This window comes from Mycteria americana, chromosome 3, assembly GCF_035582795.1.
Source record: "Mycteria americana isolate JAX WOST 10 ecotype Jacksonville Zoo and Gardens chromosome 3, USCA_MyAme_1.0, whole genome shotgun sequence".
Taxonomy (NCBI): domain Eukaryota; kingdom Metazoa; phylum Chordata; class Aves; order Ciconiiformes; family Ciconiidae; genus Mycteria; species Mycteria americana.
In genome coordinates, this window is record NC_134367.1 from 18,525,313 (window position 1) to 18,551,266 (window position 25,954).

The following is a 25,954-nucleotide window of genomic DNA, read 5'->3' on the forward strand; positions in this document are numbered from 1 at the left end:
TGTGACTCTCATTTGACTCACAGATTCAAACCCTGATTTCTTTTCTGCAAATTTGAAAAATATTAAATAGTCCAAGTGAAATTAGAAAAATTGGCATAACATGAGAGTCTAACCTTTTATTCGCTAGAAGATTGCTTTGTAAAGAAAGCTACCAAGATGTTTGTTTTCTAAAAGAAAAGCAAAGAGAAATGTTAGAGAGAAGGACATTTTCTTTCAAAACATGGAAGAATCTCCATCCCTAAAAATAAGGAAAGACAGTATTGTTATGGTTTCATCAAAACAAAATCTGATTTGTTTTTTTTCGTGGTTGAAGGTACAGACTCTAGTTCTTGAAGGAATGCCTGAGACTTTTTAATTCAGTCATCATCACTTTTCACATTCTGAGCTAAAGATAAACATAGAGATAAACATAAGACTGCTACTGTGAGACCCCTCAAATAAAATTTGATCCCGTATTTAGTCATTAGGTGCCTTTTAGGAAAAGACCACGTGGAGCTTCATGTGTGGGGTTAAGATTGCTATTTCATGTACCTATTTCTGAAAAATCAGTTGAGAATCTTTGCAGAGCTCATCCTTTAGACGGAAAATTGTTTAACACACAGAAACTGTCATGAAGAACTGATTAGCAAGGTGGGTTAGCATCTTCTGAAACCCATGTTTCAGCAGATAGATGACAAGTACAGCCATTCATGAAGCAGAAGGAAAGAAATCAAAACAAGAACCTAGAAGAAAGGAGATTTCTAGGGGAAAATCAGAGGTGCAGGACAGTTAAAAAAGACATTCTGTACAACCACTTACTGTATAAATGTTGTTCTTTTGTGTTAAATTGTTTCCTCCTCTGCTATCACAGCTTGAAGTTGCTTTAAATCTCTTTACCTTGTTGAACCCAGTCCCAAGTCTCCATCTATTCTGGAACAGTGCAATGGAGTGTAATGGGCTTTTAACTTAGTCACAATAAAGCTCAGAGAAATTAAGGAGCTTGACACTACAGTGAAGATAAAGCTTTCTTTATCACATTAGATATGTAGATAGCTGGTTTTCCTTGTCTATAATACAGAATTTCTCTTGACATCTTTCTATAGATGCTTTACTTGTAAAAGGATCAGTTTTCCCCCAGAAAGTTTTTCCTTTGCTACAAAATGACTCATTTTCAAAAAATCCAAAAGTTGAAATAAAAAAAATCAAAGTTGCAAATTTCATGCAAAACTCTGGGTCTTTTTAGCTTTTAAACTTGATGCACAGGGGAATGTATGTGATGGGATAGAAATCTGGGTCACAGCATGAAATTCCTGTTTTTGTATTCATAAAAAACAAACTCTATATATCAAAGGAAGGAGGTGTGAAGTAGTAAAAAAGAAAAAGAGAAAAGCAGTCTAAAATATTCTCAGCTCTTGCTATTTCTCCAAAACATACTGAGATCTTTGAAGACATGATATGACTTCCTCTGACCATTATTGGAACAAAAATGTTCACTGCTGTGCTAATAACTGCTCTAAACTTATCTTCTGAAGATGGATTAGTGAAACCGTTCCAGCTTTCCAGTATTTTTTTCTGTCAAAAAATGGTCCTAGGCCCTGTGCTCTTGAGAAGTACTCAAGTGGGTACTGATTTATGTAGCAAAGCAGGACACAGACACTGAATACATCCTTCTCCACACATATGTGATCAAGAGCTGCAGGGATGATGGTATGCAAACAAATCCTTTTTGGTATCATATGTTATCCTGATAACTTTAAGCCTTTGCGGTCTAGAGTGTCTCATCTAAGTATAATGCCTAAAGAAAGAAATCATTAGGTACATAACTCTTTTAAACAAAACTGTAATTTGTATGTCTCCTGCATAGCAGACCAAATTTTGGAGCAATTACAGTGCAATCTGAATCTCCAGAGTGGATTGTTTGAATGATTTTAGTTTATAGGCTAACGATGACCACCAGGTTAGTTCAAGATCTCATGCTATGGGATAAACCTTTGGTTTCTAAATAAGGCTACATGTTATAGTTGGAGCTAAAAATGTCAGTTTGAGACAAATCACTTCAGTCTGAGGAAGACCAGTAAATGAGAAATAGTTCTTAAAGAAAACATACTTCAAGCATGGCATTTCTAGTGGTAAAAATTGGGTCTCTTTTAGGCAGCAGCAAGGACATCATTTTTTCTAATGCAATTCTGTCACAGAAAGACAAGGAAATACAGTGTGGTTTGAAGAAGAGCATGCCAGTAATTACATGAAGTGCTGTTCTGGTGCTCTGGGATTTTTGCTATTGTAAAATTACTTAATAATAACCTAAAAATAACCTAGTAATGAGTGAAAAACCGTAGTTTTAAGTTGCTTGCAAAAGAAAAAGTAGAAACAAGGAAAAATAGTTGCCACTAAACCTCATTGGTTCTCAATTCTTTTTGAAAAGCTTGCTAAGCTCACTAATGCCTTTTGACAAGGAGTTCCACTGGCCACTATTGAATTTGCATCCAAGGGATGAATAACGTCAGAGAAAGTACATGACTACATCAATCTCTTAGTAACTTTCCTTGTGCTGTTTGCTTGCTACTAATTATGTTCCTTGTGCACTCATTTGCTGTGGCAGGACACGAGTGGTATCAGCCATCACAGGAAAAATCAAATGGGATTCCGCGGACCAAGAGGAGGGACAAATTCTGCTTGGTCCCAGTAAAGATTCACAGTGCTCAGCTCATTTAGGACCTTGAACCTCTACTTAGTGTCCTCTTTCAAAACTACCTCCCCCCAAACCTGAAGATTACTGTGGGTGGTTAGTGACAGAAAGCAAGCATTTTCCCTGTGTAGTGGCCATAGATATTTGCAAAAGAGAGATGGGTCAGCTTCCTCCATATTCTCCCAAAGACACACATCTCCTCAAAAGGGGATAATACCATGCTTTAATATCGCTAAAGTGAAATAATATTTCCAGGAATTCATAAAAGAATTGTATCTTCATAAACCTCTTGGGCATACTTCTCCCTTTGGGTGGAGGCTGTGCCCTAATGGCATAATTGCACCCTCATTGTTTTCATGTTATTAAACTCCCTCAATAATGAAACATCAGTAGAATTCCAGCTGAATGTACTAAACCTTGAGAGACAAAACTCCTCTGTACTATAATACAGTCAGACAGAAAAAAAAGATTCATTGATAAAAGCCACATGTTTACCCAGTGGCAGAATAGTTAGATGTTGATACCGGTTCACAAAAGCGGTGTATGATGATCTACAAATTAATTATACACTTGGATTGCCAGAGATAGAATGTCAGCATTTGCTGGGATTTGCATGAATGCTGATTTAGGCTTCAAAACAGCACTTATGCTCATGCTAAACTTGAAGCACCTCCTTTAGTCCCAAGTAAAAAGTCAGGACCTAAATTATATTGTGTATTTCATTTGGAACTAATAAAATGTAAGTACAAAAAGGGAACATTTGAGTCAGTTTATTATACAGTATTTGACCCTATCTACCCTACTAAAACTTCACATTCTTTCTCCAGCGGTGCCGTATGGGAACACAAGATTGCAATTGTACCCCAAGAGCATGACAGCAGTCCTCATAATAGTTTCTTCAGTCTTTTTTTACATTGCTTTCCAAAATGATGCTGCCATATGTGCTGTTATATTTAAGCAGCAGATGCTGTGAACTCACAAAGTTGAAGAATGCTGAAGTATGATACCATTTGAAAACAGGTTTTCTAGGGAAAGCTGACTTCTTGCAAGACTTTGGATTTATTTCAGGCATTTCATTACTAATTACAAAAGGCCATTTATACCACTTATTGGTTCTGTCTTGGGGCACCTAATATATGGGCTATCTAGCTTTTACACTACATTGCTCTTCCCACAGCTACAAAGTTGCAATAATCTCTATCTGCAACAGTGCTAATGCTTTAATTTTAAAAAGGAGCTGGGAATGGGTCTTCATTTTGTTTGAGCTAAGGATGATACTGCACCGTAAACCAGGCTCATAGTATTAGGCTATGCATTAGCTAAATATGGGTATTATAAATATAATGTTAGAAAATTCAAATTACTTCAGTATTCATTGGCAACTGAGTTTCTAATCATTCTCATGTTTGAAAATTAAGCAAGCAAATTCACAGCCTATTCTGAAATACATTGAGATTGGCAGATCTGCTGGACTCATAGGGAGTTGAATCAGTTCCTATAGTATACACATTGGATACATGGGCTAGGAGTTGAAGGAGGACGCAGTAGAGATATGGAGGAAAAGGTGGCTCAGGGGAATATTTCTAATATAGAGGTTGCTTCATGGAAGTTGTTTTAGGAAAATAACAGGATCTAGGGACTGAAGTAAATAGAAACATTCTTCTAGCACTGATGACTTGAGCCAGTTTAATTTCACATGTAACTTCACTGGGTTTATGAGACTGAAATACCAGGCTCTGTAAGGCAGTTAGTTCTCTTCCACACATGGCCAGCTCTGAGTAACTGCAAACAGGGCAAGTTGCCACCATGCCTTGTATTAGCCTACTGCAATTCTTGCACCTTAGGGGAAAGAGACTCTGATTTGGAAGGAAAGGAATTACCCATTGACAAGAGATGTCTGGAGGTTGGAAGGTCCTGCGCCTTCTTTGCATCCTTGACATGTAGATAATGTATAGAGTGGTTTGGGTCTTCTCTCACCTGTGGCACTGATTAACGCTCCCATCAAACATATCAGTGGAAGTATAGGTCTAAGTTTCTCATGGTCAACTTACAAAAGTTCATTTTCTTCATAAGTGAATTTGGTATAAATGGCAAAGTTTTGGCAGTGGGGAGGGCTGCAGGGGTGGTCTCTGGGGGAAGAGACCAGGGGCTGCCTTGTGTCAGATACAACCAGTATCTCCAAAACAGACCTACCACAGGACACAGCTGAGCCCGCCAGCTGAGTTGGTGGTGCCTTTGTGAAAACATATGTAAGAAAGGGCAGAAAACACCAGAGGCAGAGCAGGAGGGAACAAAAGAATGAGAAACAACAGAGAGAACACCAATGTCAGAGGAGGGGGTGCTCCATGGCAGAGCAGGTACACAACTAAAGGGACTGTAGCTTGAGGAAAGCCCACAGAGGAGTATAGGAAAAGAGTGATAAACAAAGAGAGAAACCACTATGCACTGACCCCCACATCTGGTGCTGCTTGTTGCCTCACCGAGGGGACTGAGTGTAACCTGTGTCAATAATGTGGGAGGAGAGGAGTCTGAAGTGAAGGAGTGAAGTGGAAACAAGGAAGGGGGGAGGAGAGGAGTCTAAAGTGAGACTGAGTCTGGGAAAGTGGAAGGGAAGACCTTTTTTTCCCTAAGTGTTTCAATGCTTGTCTTTTTTTCTTTGCCAGTGCTCTAATCAGTAATCAAATAGTTATGTGAATTGGCAATAAATTAAATACCTCAACTTGAGTTTGTTTGTTTGTTTGATAATGTTTAACTAGAGTTCTTGGCTGACATGCCTACTAGCAGGATTTGGATCCTTCCACCTCTAGATCCCCCTGATGGGTGCTGACCATCCTCCCAGTTAAGAGCTCAGCTCTGTGTCGTGCCCCCTTCCTGCCTGAAGAAGAATGAAATACAAATGGTGATGAAACCCTTTCTCCCCTTGGGAGGGGTCCTGCAGAATTGCTGGTGTGCACTGGTAGGATGTTGTGATACAGAGATCATTTCCAGCTAAGGTGCTTAAGGTTCACAATATCATAAAGGAGAGTGATTATTGCAATGGGAAGGGGATCCTAGACTGCTCTCTGGGGTCCCGACTGCTTTGTGCAGTATTTGTTAACTATTCACGTCAACAGGTTTTGTGGCTCAGCTGCAGTCTTGTGGTAAGTTGACAGCATAGAGAGGAACTAGTCTGAGAGCAGAAACTTAGGTCCCCTTGCTTTGAGAGCTATCACAGGCCCACAGTGGAACTGGAAGAAAAGTGCAGATGAAGGTGAGGGAGAGGAGGACAAAGCGTTAAATATGCTGACTTGGGCTGCTGGATTGAGCTGTTTGGAGAAGAAGGATGAAGCTATAAAATCAAGATTTAGATTTTTACAACTTCAAGGGAGGATGGCTCCCATTTGCAGTTCGCCTTTGAGTCCCTCTAGTAAAAAGAATTGAGCTTAGAATGAAGTTAGTGAAATTTACTTAACACTGTCAGTACAGTTTCCAAAGAATCCCTCACTCAAAACCCCTTCACATAGCTAAAAAATAGATTACATGAGTGTATGAGGAAAGTTATAAGAATATTGTTTTTTTCAGTATTTCTGGTTTCTGCACAGAGTATCTGAAGCAGCTGAAACACTTGTATGGTTTTGCTTTTCTTTCCAAACCTAGCAAGGGTGCTGCTCTAGTAAATGACAAAATCCAGATAGAGTGTGGGAGCAGCAGGATCCCAAATTAAACAACTGGGAGGTTGATAAATGCTTCCAGTAGCAGATTTAACTACAGATGGAATCGTTTGACCATTCGACACGCCACAGTCCACTTGTTGGGGGCTTCCGACCATCTCTCTGCAACATTAACTTCATAAAAACTTCCATCAAAGAGCCCCCACCAGAGTCACCGTGCCTTTTTTAGAGCATTTTCGAACAGCAGAAATAAACATTAAAAGATTCTGCCCTTCCTTCCTTGACATTTTTCTGACAGTAAATTAGAATCAGATGGAAGGTATCATTATTTCCACAAAGATTATCATGCATATGAATTCCTTTACAATAACTTTTAAAAAAATCTTTTAAAAAATATGTATGCATTTGGCCAATAAATTCAAAGACATAGAGAAGTTTTGTTCAAGGCTGATGTATCTCAATTTGTATTCCTGTCCTTGGCCAGAGAACTTTCTTCACTAACCAGCACTTTTAACAAGCAGTTTATTAATATCCTGGACACCTGATAATTTTGTTCTTCATTTGTTTTTTCTCCTTTCCAGGTTGTTTGGTTTTTTTTTTAAGTACTGCACTGATGTTCTGCACTTCAAAGTGACAAAATAATTGCATACCTGGCATTAGGAAAATAAATCTGCAAGAAATTAGAGTATTTTGATTCCAAGAATCTCTAAGAACTGGAGATGATGTAATTTTAAGACAACAGTTTCTGAAAAGCAGAGTTTCAGGCATAAACAGGTGGTTCCCCTGCCTTCATGCTGGTGAACACTAAGCAAAAGGCTGTCAGTGCTCTCCAGAGAATTTGTTCATTGAGAAGGTGCTTTACCAGGATATTGATTTTGTGAACTGGAAATTTAACAGAGATGTGGGACTGAATAGATGTAGTTGAATGTAAGTAGAGACACAAGAGATGACTGAGGTGTGTACATTTATGGAAGATGATATTAATTTGTTAGTATTCAGTAGCTGATTCCCCAGTATAAGGTTTATGACAAAACCACTTTTCTTAGCTACCTGCATGATATAATTGGTAAAGAAGGCAGCATTATAGCTTTATCCTTGAATGTATGTGTTCGACACAGTACTGGAGTTAGGAACATCCTCTGCTCTTCTTTGTTTTTTTCACCATTTGACACCAAACACCCGTAAGAAAGTGCAGGATGATGACCCAGAAAGTGGTTGCCTTTCCTTCTGAATTATTTGCTCTTGCTTTGCTGTGAGCAATAATGACTTTTTAGAGTGGTGAAAATCAGAGATATTTCAGCTCTTCTCTTCATTTATAGTGCTTTGGAAATTTTCTCAGGATCTAGTAACATTGATGTTGCATCCAAATTCTAGTTGGGAGATTACTTCCTCATTATAGTGGTCTGGAGTTACAGCTAAGCAGCTAAGCGCATAGCTATTATTTTATTGTTTGTGTTTATGTGCTGTAGCATTCACAACATTCACAACTGTAGTATTTATATGCTGTAGTATTCACAACCATCCAACATTCACCCATGCATTGCACACACATACAAAGACCTAGTGCTTACTCAGAAATGCTCATGATCCAAATATACAAGCAGGTACTCAGAGGTCCTTGAAATTTTAAATTAATTTTGAAATACTTATATTCACATATTTTAATATATTTTTTACAGTAAATATCTTTATGATTGTTCCAGCCACAACATAAAACTAAATTATTCGTTAGGATTACAAGTCTGGTCACACGTCACCTCCTTTCTATTCATATTGCATACATCATCCAGGTGTTTAGTCTTGCTTCCTGAACTATATTGAGGTAGAAACTCATTATTTATTTTCCTGTAGTGAGGATACCTCTTGGTACCTAGCCTGCTCACAGCTGGCCTTCTAGGGTGTATCCTTTTCAGGCTTCTGTCTTTTCCTCATGTTACAAGTCTGATCTTGTCACTCTCAGTGGCTGTCGAGACAGGCTGTAGGTGCAGAGGTGTAGGTATAGTGCCCCTGCTGAAGAACCAGGCCAGGTGTTTGGCTATGCACAAATCATATTTGGCACATAGGGCAATGCTCCCTATCAAGCACTGCCATGTCCATATCAACTATTATATGTGTTTTAGCAAATTTTGGCACTGATCAACTGAAAAGAAGCAGTAGCAGAAAATGTCATCTTATTGTTTCACCAGTGTCAGGAAGATGACCTTCATGAAGATGGTTATACCTCACAGTTACTGAGCTCCTTTAGTCCGAGGCTCCTAATGTACATTATGAATAGCCATAAATTAGTTATCACAGTTAAAGGCTTGCTGGGATGCTCATTTTACGAACACCAAACAAGAAAACCCAAGGGTTGCGGTTGATTTATTTGAAGATTATTTAGGACCCCAATACAATTTGAAGTTGAATGACATTTCAACTCCTAAATACTTACTTAGGTCCTCTTTCGGTTCTGAAAGGCTCAAGATCATGGAGGCCAGGTTGCCTGTGGCAGCAGTAAGACCTCATGTTTCCTATCCTTATCCTTTGGCCACAAGAAATAATCTTCCCAGATACATTTACCCAGCACTGAGGTAAAACCTTGCTTCCTTCATAGAGAAAAGTAATCCAGAAGTATCTAGCAAAGACATAGAAATACTCTTAAGCAATTTTCTTCTTATTATTTATTTGAATGTCCTTCTGATGGGTGACTATGCCTTTGCTAGTGGCACTCAAAGAGCCAAAAGAAACATATGTTGTGAAAAGTACCTTTAGCAAAACAGACAGATGGATAGGTAACACTTTAAAACAGGGTGGCCAATGATTAGCAATTCATTTGGTATTCATTGCGATAACATTAATTGTGATGAATAAATTACATTTAGCATCACTTGGAATTTTGTGAAAAGAACGTTAGCCTTTTCGGTGGCTTTGTGAAAAGGAAAAAAATAAACCACTTTTCTATTTTTTCCATTTTGTGCTAATTTTCCCATCTCAAAAAATAGTTCATTTAACAGCAGAGTCTATGCAAGAAAACCAGAAGTTGTGCATCAATGCTTTAAAATTTCAAATGCTTCTGATGTTATTATCATCTATAAGTAAATTTTCACTTAGGTCATGCTTTGAAGCTTTCCCTTTTTTTACAGCAATTGAAAAATTTCTAAACTGCTCAATCCTTTCTGCTGGTTCATCACTCTCCTATTCAGTTAAATACACCGCAGAAGTGAAAAAATATACCTATTGCTTGTAAGCTGTAAACAGTCAGTAGATTGTGTTCTGTTGATTACAGACGGTTTATATTGGCTGGACTGGGCTTTAGCTGTCAGCACATAAAGAGAGAAATGGACAAAAGAGGCTCTGAGAGCAGATGTTGACACTGGAAGCTCAAATTCTGGGATCCTCAGCCTGTGGCTGTGGAAGCCCAGCTGGGAGAAAGAGACAGGCTGCATTCATAGAGCCTCTCTGGGATCCCTGCCCCATGCAGGTATCCAGCCATTGAGAGGCAGGAAGATGAAAGGCTGCTTCACAGATGTCACCTGCTGAGGGTTCAGCAGCCTGTCCAGAAATGTCATGTTTGGCAGCTGGTGGAGGATCCCTCCCACCAGCTCTGGCGCACAGATTCTCACAGTATTCCGGGAAAGATGCTTACACGGGGGCTTCCTAATGAGACGACATTAAAGAGAATTTTTGGCTTCTGCCTCTAACAGCACATTGACATTAACCTAGCTGTCCATTCATTACACAGTTCTACTGAAGATCAGTCACTCTAACAAAATGAATTTTAGGCATAAGTACCAAGCCAAATTACCCGGGAAAATTGTCGAGATGGCTATCGCTTCTTGTTCTGTTAAACTGATTCTGCATTCCTTTGTTTCTGTGTAAGTTTCTGAAACTGCTCTAAATTCCACTGATACAGGCTCAGTCGAGGCACTTGGCCCCAAAAGCAGCAGAAACTGCAAAATTCCGGAGGATATATGGCACTCAGACATGGCACACTGAAACTGCTGGGTCCTATTAACTGCTTGGGTAATAATACATGACCTCATCAGCACACACATTTCGAACATAAGCAGAAAAGATCAGAGTATTGGTAAGACGACGAAAAAGAAAGGTGATAAGAATTTGGCAGAAGAATGCTAAGATCTAAGCAGAAAGGTGCTAAAATGAAGCAGAAAAAGGTTATTGCTTAAAATGGTTGGGAGGGGTTAGTGTTTGCTCTTTCTCACCTACGGCTCTCAGGTCACAGCAAATGGCACATGCTTTGTCCTTTGCCTTTTGGGCTACTTCTAATCTACATAGAAGGAACAAAGGGTCCTTTTCCATACTATATACAGGCTCAGGGAAGTGCCAGAGGCTGATTCCTCTCACACAAATCAGTTAAATCCTCAGAAATATTTGGAAATATTACTTAAATGCATGGGATCTAAAATTGGCATTTGGGTGACCAGTAACAGAAAAAATTACTCAGAATGGTCAAGTTTCTCATGCAGTTTTTTTTGAAGCTTCGCAATCTTCACTTCTTTTTTTTTCCCCTCTTCTTTCTGTATTCAGTGTGGTAATAAGAATAGCTGTGCTTTTAACAAGTGAGATTTTTGCTATAGAACCATAGAATAATTTAGGTTGGAAAACACCATTGGAAAAGATCATCGAGTCCAACCATTAACGTAGCACTGCCAAGTCCACCACTAAACCATGTCCCTAAGCGCCAGGTCTACATGTCTTTTAAATACCTCCAGGGATAGTGACACCACCACCTCTCTGGGCAGCCTGTTCCAGTGCTTGAAGACCCTTTCAGTGAAGAAATTTTTCCTAATATCCAATCTAAACCTCCCCTGGCACAACTTGAGGCCATTTCCTCTTGTCCTATCACTTGTTACCTGGGAGAAGAGACCGACCCCCACCTCTCTACAACCTCCTTTCAGGTAGTTGTAGAGAGCAATAAGGTCTCCCCTCAGCCTCCTTTTCTCCAGGCTAAACAACCCCAGTTTCCTCAGCCGCTCCTCACAGGACTTGTTCTCTAGACCCTTCACCAGCTTCGTTGCCCTTCTCTGGACACGCTCCAGCACCTCAATGTCCCTCTTGTAGTGAGGGGCCCAAAACTGAACACAGTATTCCAGGTGCGGCCTCACTAGTGCTGAGTACAGGGGGACAATCACTTCCCTAGTCCTGCTGGCCACACTATTCCTGATACAAGCCAGGATGCTATTGGCCTTCTTGGCCACCTGGGCACACTGCTGGCTCATATTCAGCCGGCTGTCGACCAACACCCCCAGGTCCTTTTCTGCCTGGCAGCTTTCCAGCCACTCTTCCCCAAGCCTGTAGCGTTGCATGGGGTTGCTGTGGCCCAAGTGCAGGACCTGGCACTTGGCCTTGTTGAACCTCATACAGTTGGCCTTGGCCCATCGATCCAGCCTGTCCAGGTCCCTCTGCAGAGCCTGCCTACCCTCCAGCAGATCAACACTCCCGCCCAGTTTGGTGTCATGTGCAAATTTACTGAAGTGCACACTTGATCCCCTCGTCCAGGTCATTGATAAAGATATTAAACAGAACTGGCCCCAGTACTGAGCCCTGGGGAACACCACTTGTGACCGGCTGCCAACTGGATTTAACTCCATTCACCACCACTCTTGGGGCCTAGCCATCCAGCCAGTTTTTTACCCAGTGAAGAGTACACCTGTCCAAGCCATGAGCAGCCAGTTTCTCCAGGAGAATGCTGTGGAATCTATGGAATCTATCCAGTAGCGTATTGCCTCTTAATAACATTCAGGGGTATCAAAATGCCACTGAGTCCCAGGATAAGACTTTCATCATTGTCATCTACATTTTTTTGCAACTATAATTTGGGTTATTGTTTTGGTCCTTCCCAAGGAGGCTGCTTGCACACCAGGCTAGACTAGGCAATGTTCCTCAGGACCTAGGGCATGAAAGGTTTGCCTGAGGATACCAAGTGGGAGAACTGATGAGAAGTTTGGTCATTAGTTACATCAAATGGTTGAAACTAAAATCACTTTTAGTACTAATATTGTTCTTAGTTATGGTAAGTGAGATTTTAGAGCATTAGGGTCATCTTGACACTCTGGTCATTGTTTTGCAAAGGGAAGGAGAAAAAGTAATGAGTAAAAAAGTAATGGAGTGATTAACGTAAGTAAGTAAACACATACTGAACAACATGATCCTAAATAAATTCACAGCATTCACCAGTTAGAGAAGCTTACAATGTAAAGGTCTTAAGCTTGGAACAGCCAACTAATGTCAACAAAACCCTGGTGATTCAAGTTACTGAGAGCTTTCAAACTAAAATTTAATAATTTCCTTCTTTTAAAAGGGACTGTGAGGATGTTTCAATCTGTGGCAGTCCAAATTGATATATGTTAAATTAATCTAATTTTGAAAAGGTGGAAGGCTTAGCATTTTTTGAAAATTGGATTTTTAATGTGAAAATCTGACAAAGGGAAAACTGTAGTTCCAATGATGGTCATAACATTAGGACATCTAAAGAACAATAAAACCATAAAATAAAAGGACATGTCATAGGCAAAACCAGGAAAAAACCTTAGGTCCTGGCACTTTTAAAGTGTTTTTAGTGCACTTCATGCCCTGTTCATGAGTGAACCTTAGCAAATGTTGGAATTTTCTCTTTAGGACAAATTAATGAACTGACCTATGGAATATTAAATATACCTATCAATGAATTTTTATAAAAGTAATATTTTGTTTTAAATACAGTATTATATTCTCTACCACTAGGTTAGACTTCCATCTAGTTGAGAGGGAGTTCTTAATTAAAGAATATAAAATTTAAATGGTTCAGAAAATGTCAACACGGGTTCCTGTTTTCAGCCCAACACAGATGATAGAACGAGAGGGCATAAATGAAAATTAAAGAAAAACAAATTCAGAACAGATGTCAGGAAGCTTTTTTTTCAAGCAGCGAATCATAAATGTGTGGAATGGCTTACTAGGCAAGACAGTTAAGGCAAAAACACGGAGGTCATTAAAGAAACAATTAGAAGACATCATGGTGTAGATGGAAAAGGGAATGAGACATGATGAGCCAAATGGCCTCTACTAGTTCCAAGAGTGTCTCATGTTCTCAAGAAATCTGGACACTGGTAGATGTTTTTAGGGCTCTAGGGTAGGTGCTAGCTAGAAATCCAGACAGCTCTCTCCCTCTCTCCTCCTCCTCTCTCCCTTGCTTTCTGCAGGTACCCTAACAAAACTTTCACGAATACCATCAAAGCAGTTTTAATGATGGGAGTAGCTGCATTAAATATGCATTATAGGTGCCAGTGAAACCTTTGAAACATTTCCTATGAGAAGTGATCTTATTATCATAAAACAAGTTTGCCAGCGTAGAGCAACAGGCAACCTCTATTAGCAAAGATGTCTTCGACTAGGAAAATTTTAATATCCTTTTTTTGTGACTATTAACATTATAAAGAAACATTCAATACCATCTGTAAATGCTGTCAAAGATGGTATGGTAGAACTACTTAAAAGAGAAAGCCAAGTCTTATGAATAAGTCAGGACAGTGCACCTGGCAAGTTTTACAGAAGAAAAAAAGACTCAGAGCTTGCTGTTCTGTCAGAATGGGGCAACCAGAGGATCTGGCTTAGGTAAGGACAGATAATGGAGAAGTATTTGGTTTACTATCAATCACCTACAGCTATGAATGGAAAAGAAGGACAAACAAATAACCTCTGTTTGCTCAAGATTGTTTTGAAACAAAATAGAAGATCTGAAGTGATAATTATATCTAGAAAGCAGCAGATGTTAAAACAACAAGATGCTTTATAAACAAGTACAGGCTAGAAATGAACTAAACCGGAATTATTGCACTATGCCAGCTGACCGCAATTATTTCCAGCTTATAATATTTCAATAACCTGTAAAATTCTAAATATGTGGGAACTAAGAGTCACATTTTTACTTTACAAGTCTAGAAAGGGTTCTTTAAAGGGCTAGTGCTTTAGGAGGGTAGGATGATTTGAAATGCTCAGAGATCCAGCTCATGCTTGGTGAAAAAATTGCTCTTGTGTTAATCTGTGTTTATAAACACAGATTTAATTATAAACGGAAAACTGCATCTTGCAATGTTCTTGATATAGATGAACTGATATGAAATGATATTAGGTAATCCCAGATAACAGGTAGGATTTGGTCTTTTAGGCCTCTTGAGATCATGATTACGTGCTGCAAAATTTGAACATTTAACAATACATGGTTGGCTTCAGATCCAGTCCCCTCAATGCACTGTCCACATGTGAGGCAGGTGTCTGAGCTCCCATGGGGGATGGGGTGCATGTGATCTGAACAATAAGGCCAGTGCAGCCTAAATAGCAATTTAGTCAATGAAGTGCAATAAACCATTCAGCTCACCCTAAAGTAGACAGTCATGTCTGGTGAGCTGAATGGTTATTTAGGGACAGTGGCAACTGAAATCACAGTGGCTGTTTGAGAAAACCCTTTGTGTGGCTACTATTCTTTTCATTTGCCTTAATCCATTTAGGAAGTGGTTAAACATGAAATACATCGATCCTTCCCCATGACCCCCAGACTCATTGGATGAAATGTCTATGTTTAAGATCTCTATAACTGATTTAGCCACCATAAGCTTCCTTTGTCATCAAGAGGGAGAAACTGGCCCCTCCAAAGGCCAAGGTTTCATCTCCATCTAAAGGACATCAGATCAATCACACTATAAAAGTGCCCATTTCTCTCTACTAAAGGGATACAAAGGGAGCTTAGGGTGACTAGGCTGGTGTTGAAATCTAATGAATCCCAGTCATAATGTTGAGTTCTCACCTTGCTACAAACACTCTTTTGATCAATTTACACATATAAGATCCTTAGTTCCTTAAAAAAATGTTCTTTACTATTGCTTCTTGCAAGAAGGTAGAAGAATAGAGAACAAAAGTCTCAATGGAGTGATTGTTTTCCCATCCCATTGAGGGAACGAGAAGAGCTAAGAGAAGCCAACAAGCAGGTCATACCTCTGGCCACATGGAGTCCAAGCAGTATTTCGATAAAATTTATTTCTGTAACGAACATCAATAGAAAACTGAAAAAGTAAATTTTTGCTTAGCTCTAGGTTTTACCTGTGGCTGTTCTCCTTAAATTGTATACAGTGTTTGAACATAATTGAAATGGTATCCTGAAATGTACTTTTCTCAGTTTCCTCGATCTCCCCCTATTTATAGAAGGGAAATTAATATGAAATTACAAAACCGAGATATTATTTGGAAGCCAAATAGCATGTAAGGATGGGATGCCTCTCAGGTGATTCATGCTATCTTAAAAAACTGTTTTGTTGTAAGGTGGTGTCTAGACTACATCAATTCTCAGCAGAGAGAGATGGGCCACCTCAGAGCAAATCACCCTCTTTCTCTTTGACAGTTAAGCTTAGGGCAGGACAAATTGCCTTCTAGAGGAGCCCGCATCAGTCTGTTGGATATATAGGAGATCCAGAAAATCAGCTCATGTTTGAAACTTAACTTTCAGGTAACTGCAAGTAAATGAAGCTGAATTGTGGCTACAAAGCTAAGCTGACTATAGCCGTCTGCAGCTGGAGGCCTGCACATTAAGAGTGCTCTCAGGCAGTGCCATGAGAAACAGATAGACCAAAAATAATTTTCAAACGTTTAGAAGGAAAGTGACACACACATATATGCAGGCAGACACATGTCTTAATTGGGCTCGGGCACTGTTACGTATGTTGCCAAATTTCACATCATTACATATGATTTGCAGTAAAACAGAAATGCCTCAGATGATAGAGGAATTAGCAATACAGGCTTACAATTGTGCTTGGGTGGGTAAGGAAATGCTCACCAAGGTTCATCACACGAAGTGCCAGACCCACTGTGACTTAGTGATTCTAAACACTGTGGAAGTTTAATAAAACAGAGACTAAATTGGCTTATGCCATTGGAGCTGTGCGTTTGGCTACATAGCTGAGCATTTGTTTTGGAAGCTGGAGGCTCTGGTTTTGGTCCCAGTGTTAATTAATTGTACCATGCATTTGCACTGCAGACCACTAAGGAAGGTGTAAGACAGTGTCTGGATGTGGATTATTTAAACATTACTGACTCGTCGAGAGGGCTTTAGTGGTCAGGTAATGACCAGCTGGAACAGTTAAGGGCTGTAGGTGAAGCCAATTGTTCTGCATTTGTGAAGGACCTCCAAGTGACTCTGATGCTCAGATAATTTTGGACTGTTTTTTTCTTTCGTAATTTGATTTATTTTTTGAATGTTTTAAAAATCTGAGTCTTAATGTCATTATACTGCTGCTCTGCTCTGCCAGCACACTCTGTTCAGTGGCCGCAGTCTGCTCATCCTTGCTATATCTTAATGGGAAATTGTTCTGTTCGAAGCAATGCAAAAGCAAAGTATTATGTGCAAATTATCTTAAAATTAAATGTTTCTCTGTTGGAAGGACGATGTCAGCTCTCCCTCCAAAAGATAAATTGAGAAAAATAGTTTCTGAATGGAAACACAGAAAAAGCCCATCTCTCCAAACAATTACCGGGTAGCTATTCAGATCTGTGGAGCTATCAGTGCCTTCTCACATCCTGCTTTAAGGCCTGACCGGCTCTCTAGAGCAAGTAACTCACTCCACTCCTCTCGCTGCACTCAGGACTAGTGAGGCTTCGCGGCCAGCGTGGAATGAAGGGTGCTCCATAAGGGGCACAGAGGCTCGCCTCTGAGCAGCGAGGAGTAGGACAGGGCTGTGCTGAAGGCCAGCACGTGCTCTGCGCCACAGCACCCAGCTGTACTTGCAAGGCACTGGTAGTGGTGGAGCCAAGGCCACTGCATCCACTCCCCACTTTGAAAGGGGATTTAGCAGGCCTGTCTGTAGCTGTTTCTATTCCTGTATGGCTGGAGCCATGGCAAGGGACATTGGAGTAGCATATAGGCTTTTTTAGTCCTTAGACTACCCTAATGTCTTTAGGTGGGTATATGCTGCCTAATATATTAGGATTCAAAATTATTCCTCCTCCTTTGTTATAGCTTAATTTAGAGAATCCTGTTGAATAGAAGGGCTCTGGAGAGCAAACTGTTGGTGACATATATTAAAAAAAATGCATGAACCTGAGAAAGACAAAGCAGTGGAAAGTTCTGCTGTGGGGCCTTGGTTGCCTTCCATGGAATGACCAAGAGCTGATGGAGACCTCCTTCAGGTGCCTGGTTGCTTCAGGCTGCCTGCACAGTCATGGCATCTTTCGGAAGACCAAACTGTCTAGTTTGGCTTCTCTCTGAATGTGAATCCATATGGGGAGAGCTTGCCTGTCTCCACAGACTTCAAAGGGAGCTTCATGGTCTTCCACTGACAGATACAACTTTATGCTTGTGCTTCAGCCCAGTGGAAGCAAGTCCAGCTGAAAGGTGAGCGTGCACTCACGTTTGTGACATACACAGTGAGAAAAGGAGAAAATATCTACAGGGAATAAGGAAAAGATCAGAATCGAAAGACTGATAAGGAAGGAAAGAAAAGGATACGGAAACACGATATGAGAAGGGAATGACATTGGAGCTGCAGATGGAGAGGGAAGTGTCTTAACATAGAACGTTTTAAAAAAACCCCATGGTTTTGATGCTAGTTTCCTATTTCTTCATAAACTAGGGGATTCAGTGAACCAGAACTAAAGATTGTTTCTTCCATTTCTTCCTTCTCTCTTAAGTTTCGACTTCTACTAGCAGTAAGCAGCAAGTAGGTAACTGGTACTTTTGTTCTGGCACATCTTTCCTCTAGAATAAATGCCCATATGTTAAAAGAGTCATTTTGATTTTATATGCTTTAAAGATATTTTTCTATCAATACTGTTCACAATTTAATTACAATAATTAACATAGTTTTCCAATATTTTTTTGTGCCTTTGATTATATGCCTAAAAATGTTGCAGCTGTGTTTACCTATATCCCTTTTGTCTCAGGCTTCATCTGAAATGAGAATATCATTTTATATATAGCTTTCTACTGGCTTTGTGAACTGTTTTTCATAATACCCCAGTTTAGCTTCATATGCATTCATACAAAGGAATGTACTCAGCTCTCTCAATTTGAGTGGTTCTGGAACAGAAATCAGGATAGGCAGAAATTCCCGGTGTAATTTGTGTGACTTTTCAAGAAACAAGAAAATATGTTTTCTGTTTGAACAACACAAAAATATGTATTACCAAGAGAATGCTGCAAAAAAAACAGTGGTGGAAAGATACACCTTTGCGTATCACTATTCAATAGAGGAGGTAATATTAGAAAAAGCTGTTGGTTAGAAACTGAATTTTTCTCCTTGTTTCTAGTAATATATGCAATGACTAAATGCTCTTCCATCATCCTTTGTCCAGAGATATTAGTTTAGCTTCCATGTAGCTGACCTATTTCTGGGAAAGGGGCAAGGTGAAATATAATTAAGCTTTGTACAGCTGATGTGGACAAGAGATCTCTCACTCATTATCGAAGCATCAGCTACCATATGTGGTCTGTAGAGCAGCCAAACATTTGTGGTCCAGCAGCTGCTAACATGAATTTCTGATGGATTAGGCTTCGGAGTCTCTTCATAGATTTCATTGGGAATTGGAAAGGTCCACAGAGTTTCGAGAGTGGCTTTTGGGATTCCCTTCCTGCATGAGCAGAATTCAAAAGGGCCTATCTGAAAGCAATTGTTTCATCTAGATTGCTCTGCTGCCAGGTCCTGCAGCTAGCAGAAAGAGAAGAGCTGCTGTTGGGGTGGGGAATTTTAAAACAATTCGCCAAAGCACTTGAGAATTGCTAGTTATGCAAAGATAAGAATGGAAAGTAAATATCAAGAGAGGAAGAAGAGGATGAAATCTGGGGGAGGAAGGAAGAATGGACAAAAAGACATGAATAATAAAAGGTGGGTGAACAGGACCTCTAGGTCCTAAGGTGACATAGAGGAAGCTTCCACATTTCCTGCTACCATTTTTCATTGAAAACAGTTTGCCAGAACTGGATGTTCTGAGCATGCAGTACCTTAAATCTATTACTTAAATCTATTACTGAAATATGTAGATTTCATAGCCCACTGAACAGCCAAAGAATAAACTGAGGGATGGAGGGAAAGCTATTAAATGGCTTCATTTTCCCTGTAGCCTATATAACATAGTGGAAGTTTTCTACTGAAAAGTCAGCGTGCTATGGATCAGCATCACCTTCCTCTATGTTGCATCTATTGGGTCTGTGATCCTTCTTTCATAAATGCACCCAACAGGCTGTTTATAATGAGACTGGGCACTCTGTTACATTTTTGTAATGCCTTTGTGTACCTTCCACAGTATTTTCCAGGGAAATAATATTATCAGAAGCTGGGATTATGCAATATTATCAACCTCAAGCCCTCAGTAATCATGAAAATTAAAAAGTGAGAGATACTATTTTTTTAAAATTTATTTTCTGATTTCTGTTTGTGCAGTATCATTCAACCTGTTTGCCACAACTGTGAGGGCTAAAAAGCTGCTATTTTTGTATTGGAAGTTGAGATTTCCACTTAAGCAGTGTTACTTCAGGAGTTACTTTTTCAAGAGAAATGACAAATATTTCAGTATTCATAGTGAATTCATGAATTGCACAACACTCTCTTGACTTTCGAAGACATCTCAAATTGCTGCATACATTTTGTGGACAGCCCCTTATTAACTGATCATTTCCTGTGACAACTGCTGTTTTTATTTCTTGGTCACGCAAGACAGGTTTCCCTTTACACCTCGTACCCTAAATACTGATTTGGAAGAGTTTAGTTTCTTAAGGCAAAAGGAATTAAATGCTTCCTTCAGCCATTTTAAGTGAAGCTGATTTTAATATTAAAAACAATAAAGTTACTTCAGTCATAAAATACAATCAGAACACCCAGAATATCATAAGATATTTCAGTACTCCATATAATGGCATATCCCAGCATTAAATATAGTCTGAGTTAATTAATATTGTGCTGTAATTCTGAAAGACTGTTTAATTTGCAGGATGTTTTTTGAAATTTGGCTTTGATTCTGGACCATAAATATTTGGTTTACTACACAGAACATTAGGGAGCACTCAAAATGGGAAGCAAATCATTCCTATATCTTACGTCTCTGTTCATTGAATGGGGTCACGCTAATCTGCACCAATGCAGGTTTCTGATGTACTGTGAGCTGGGCCAGAGGCATTGCCTTCTCAGGGAGCAAACCCTCTTATTTAAGATGTGGATTTTCTTCTTTTAGGAGATCCTTATTTGCTCTTTGATTTTTCTGAAATCATTTGAACTTTTGGCTCTGATAGCAAGAGACAGAACATCGTGCCTAAGATCAGCTGAGCACAGACCAAGATAAGTGCTGTAAGCTGCTGAAGATCTGGCTGTCGTGATAAAAAAGACCAGCAGTTTGGGGTTCGTCCATTTCTGGGCTCTGAAGGTTGCAAGTGTAGGGTTTGTGTTATTTTGGTGGTTTTTAAGAGGCGTGTGTTAGGAAGGGTAGACACTGACAATGTTTGAACACAGTTGGGTATCAAGAGGTACCCGCCCCAGCCTCGGCCTCTCTTTTACTTTTCAGGAGATATTCAATGTCCGAGAGATCCCGAAAATTGCATATTTTCACAGAATCACAGAATCGTATAGGTTGGAAAAGACCTATAAGATCATCGAGTCCAACCACCTAACACTACCAAGTCCACCACTATACCATGTCCCTAAGCACCTCATCCAAACATCTTTTAAATACCTCCAGGGATGGCGACTCAACCACTTCCCTGGGCAGCCTGTTCCAATGCTTGATAACCCTTTCAGTGAAGGAAAATTTCCTAATATCCAGTCTAAACCTCCCCCATCCTTTTTCCCAAAAGGACAGTTTCCCTATGGCTTATTCTTTAACTGAGCTGGAGAATATAGTAACAGAGTTTAGAATGGTGGCGGTGAACGTAAGATGGGTGAATTTTCCTGCAGGAGGCGTGCAGCAGGAAAGCAGGCGGGCAGGCCTGCGAATCGAGTGACCCGGGCGCTGCCTGAGGGGGACAGCGAGGGACCGCCCGACGGGAAAGCAGGGAGAAGCGGGGCAGGGCCGGCGCAGCGCCGGGACGGGACGCAGGCGCGGCGGGGCAGCGGGCAGCCTCCCTCGCCAGCCGGCCCTGGCAGGCGGCGGCGGCGGGCGGCCAGCGCGGGGGAGCGCCCGGGCAGCCTGCCTGCCGCGCCAGCTGGCCGGCCCGCCTGCCAGCCCGCCGCCCGGCCCGGCCCGGGCCCGCCTGCCAGCCCGCCGCCCGGCCCGGCCCGGCCCCGCGGGAGCGCGGCGCGGCTGCCGGCCGGCCCGCGGGGGCGCTCGGGGGGCGCCCGCCGCGCTGGGACAGCCCCGCGGCGGGGCACCGGCGCGGGCGGCGGTGCAGGGACCGGGGAAGCGTCGCCTCCGCTTCCCGGAGGGAGACTTTGGACCCACGAAAGTGGAGAGGGGATCCCAAATAACCCGTCTGCATTTTGAAACAGGCTCGGTGCCCACTGCGGAGCAGAGAACTTCGAGATCTTTCAGGCGGCACTCTGACAGCTGATGGCTCTGGAAACTAAATATCCCACGTAAAACTGCTTCAGGCTTTTTCACTCCTCAGGACTTGAGCCAAGAGTTATTATTTTTTTTCAGTCTTGGCTGCTCTACATGATGCACCTCAGTAAAAATGAAGCTACCTAAATGCCTCGCTGTAGAGCAAGATGCTTAATTTTAAGCAGTTGAAATTGGAAAAGTTTACCTTGTGTCTTCCTTTTGAAAGGAGGATGTTGTTCTGCTCTGTGCCTTTAAGTACTGTCTTCATTCACTACTCCTGAGGGACAGTTCCATCGGACTTGTAAAGCGTGGTTCAAAAGCCTTCTTAAGAGTGACTGTACAATATTAAGCATATGGGCATAAATTGCCAATATTGCACATTGATGGTCTTGAAATAATTTTATGCATTAAATGTACTAGGTTCACAGGTAGAAGACATTTTTATAACTGTCATACTGTGAACTCTCTCTGGGATCAAGGACACTGGTGGCCTCTTTCCTTCAGCTGGATCAAAGGTATTCAAAAGCCGGATTGTGTCATCAGTGGCAACGCTACAGCCTCGGTGTTTTCAGTAGGTTTGCCTGGGCAGTGCCGAGTGGCTCCTTCAAAGATGTTGTTGCTACAGCAGGAGAAATAAAACCCAGCTGGATCAGGAGGACTAAGAGGAGTGAAAAGTCCTGAAAGCCTTATTGTCACCAACAAAGAAAGCAGAGAGAGTTCTAAAAAGATGCAAGCAGCAAACTTGCTAAGTCATAATTTGGGAGTTCATGTGATATCTGGCACAATTTAAAACAGTTGTACAGCTTGAAACAGAATTTCTCACTTTTTGGACCACAAAGCTGCTGTTCAACCCTTAACATTTCTGGTGAATCTGGAAGCATTTTTGCCAACCATCGGGCATTCCTGTGGGCCACCATGTATCCTATTGGTCTACAGTTTTACTGAACACAAAGGCGACCTGGTATGGCTGATTATTATATTTCAGCAGGCTTCTGCTGTTCATTACCACAACCTCATGACCTGCTAGTGGTACACAGAGCACAGCTTGGAAGCCACAGGGTCAGAAGTGAACCCATTATCTGATGGAGGAAGAGGGAGGAGAGTTTCTGGAGCAGGCATCTGTATTCAGGTGGTTGTTCTAACAGGCTGTGGGAGGTGAGAGTCTTTCTTCTCATCTTCTGGTGGCCTCAGCAGTCTGTTTCAGCAGCACACAGCAACATACAGCAAGTAGCAAAGCAGGTCATTACAGCGCTGTTCGCATCCCTTTGTTAAGGCACATTTCCCTCTCCATTCCCTCATCTCATTCACAAGCTGTCTCAGTAGGGAATACAGACAGGAGAATTTGATTCAGACAAATTTTTGAACCTCTGCAAAATTTAAGGTTCCTTTTCAAGTGTTAAAAAAAGAGAAAAACATCAATGGAAACAGGAAGACCATCCTGAAGGAAGGGGCGACAACAGTGGAGATAGGTAGTCTGTCTGGACAAATCCTATCCATGGACAGCATTTCCAGCCAGAGTAATTACTTTCTCTTCTCCAAGGAAGTGGGAGTGAAAAGATTTTGTTCAGTGCAGACTACTTGTAACAACAAGCCAAACACTTCCACAAAGAGCACTTCAGTCACTCCCAGAGATCTCTGGCATTCTGGAGATCAGAGTCTTCAACCAATCTGTGGAAGTAAAGAAACTTTCTTGCTTCAAACACTGTTTAAATTTCCCACCACCAGTAGCTAATGGCCAGGAGGTAGCCTAACTGCTTGATTTTATCTTTAGAAAACTGGTACTGGTACTAAGAAAGGAAGAAGCAAACTGGTGTTAAGAAGCAAAAAAAGAGTCTTAGAAGTGGTCAGGAGAGGGATGTTCCAAGGTCTTCACCTTCTCCTAACAGCTAAGGGCATCACATAGAAATGTCATGTACTGATGGTATTAGATCCTGTTAACAAGAAGCTGACAATGTTTTGTAATGTCAGGATAGCTCTGCTCGTGACTAACCTGGAGGTTTATGGAGGCTGTGCTTGGAGGACTCTGTGAATTCTCAATCAAATTAAAAATAGTATTCCCAATCAAAAGGCCAGCCACAGAAGGGGAGAAGACTCCAAATTAGCAAATGTTGTATGTTGCAAAAGAAAGCGATGAGATTTGAGACAAGATAAAAAAGATAAATGGGCCTCTTGACCTGGCCTGGCTTCTGGGAGCCCAAAGTCACCATCCTGCCTGAAGGAGGAGGAGGAAACCATGGCAGAGCCCTGAGCTGCTGTTACACCTGGTTATGTGTATGGCCAGAGGGCTCCCACAGGCCTCCAGCACCTGGGTGGCCCAGCAATGCCTTGGCTTTCTGATACTGGGCTCACAGGAACACAAAGACAATACAAAATTAGGACTCAGGCCAGTTTATTATCAAGGATGAACATGCCTGCAGTCTTTCTTGCCTTCAGTTTCCATAGAGTGAATATTTGAGCTAGTCAGGCTCATTTTCAGCCAAAAGGGAAAGGTGGATGCATTTTTAAGATGCAGTCAACCTTGGCTATTTTAGACATTTACTTGAGCGATGAATTGCAGTTCAGAAACTCCCTTTGTGGGTTGAGTATAGAAAGAATCAAGAAACTAACTCAGATTTTTGATGTCTAAGTTGGTCAGATGAATCCTGACCCCAAGCCAGAACTGGTCATTATGAGTTGCTGTATTTGTCATTTTAACTGTGTATCATGCATGTTGTATAGTCTTTTCTATAGTGTCCTCCTATGTGCTTCTTGCCCTTAAAGATCTCCCACCACGAAAATTTCTGGCCCACATTTTTCAGCTTTTCTTGTGTGTTGTTCTCTTACTTTTTTTTTTCCCAAATGCTTATGTGCTTCCAACCTTGACTACTTTTGTTTAACAACACTGTCCTTATTCTCCTCCTTCTAAAGTAAATTGAACGATCTATATGCAGGGGTGAAAGGAGAAGGTTTTCTTTTGATCTAGCAATCGTCTCCTCTAGTTTCTTCTCTTGTATCTGGCTGCTTGGGTCAGAGACACATGATTTGCTTTGTGTTTCTATAGTGCCTGGTACAATGGAGCCTGCCCCACGGCCAGAGCTCTAAGGCACAATGGTTGTACAAAGAACAGGGGAATAATGAATAGCAAATGAGGTAAGAGCTAAGTAAATAGAGAACTATGGTGAGGGAGAGGGGAGTATATGGGCAGTGATATGAGAGAAGACCAAAAACAAAGAGAAGGGGAGAAAGAACTGGGAGATGCTGTGAGAAGCATATTGGAGACTGAGGGTGAAAAGTCACAGTGCCACAGGAGTGGGAGGGGAATGGAAAACAAAAATCAAATAGGAAAAAAGATACTTTATGAAAATAACAGTGGAAGGTGAATAACATGGAAGTAGTTCAGAAAGTCACGAAGGATTTAAAAAAAACCCAGACACTCAGAAGAAAACAGAAGGATGAGGGGTGAGAGGCAAAAAAAGAGGCAAGCAGGACAACCAAGGCATGATATGGCTTGGGATAAACTAATGGACTTCAGTCCTATAAGAGCACAATGTCCTAAGCTAAGGCTATCAAGCTTACTTCACCCATGGACTGTCTGCATTTTCTTTTTTCTTCTTTTCTTTTTCTTTTTTTTTTTTGGCATTTATGCAAAGCCCCTTGCCACGGTGTCTTTATCAACTTCTTTTCCTGAGGTGGTAAAATAGGCCCTTTTTCCACCTGGTCCCTCTGCAGCTTGCATTCGGAAAGGGCTGAGTGTTAGTGGGCACAGATAAAATCCGCAAGATTAATTTTGCAGCCTAAGAATGACAATGCTCAGTCCTTCCTTGTCAGCCAGAGCCCATCCTCAGATGCATCGCTCTCACTGAGCTACACATATATAGTTGAGGGCAGGGTTTAATACTGCTCTCCAGCATACAATTAACACAGAAGGTCTATACATTATCTCATCTTGCATTTTTATTATTTGCAGCTTATTGTTCAACTGAGCATGTATCATTGGTTAATTAATGCTGCCAACACTCTGCTCTACTAAATGATTGTTTAGCCTAGAGTGGAATAAAATACTACAATGACAAATACAGTATCATTATGTAACAGAAAATTAAAAATCTGATAATTTGATTGGAAGTCTCAGGTGAGTTTTTTGTATAAAAATGTTAACCTCAAG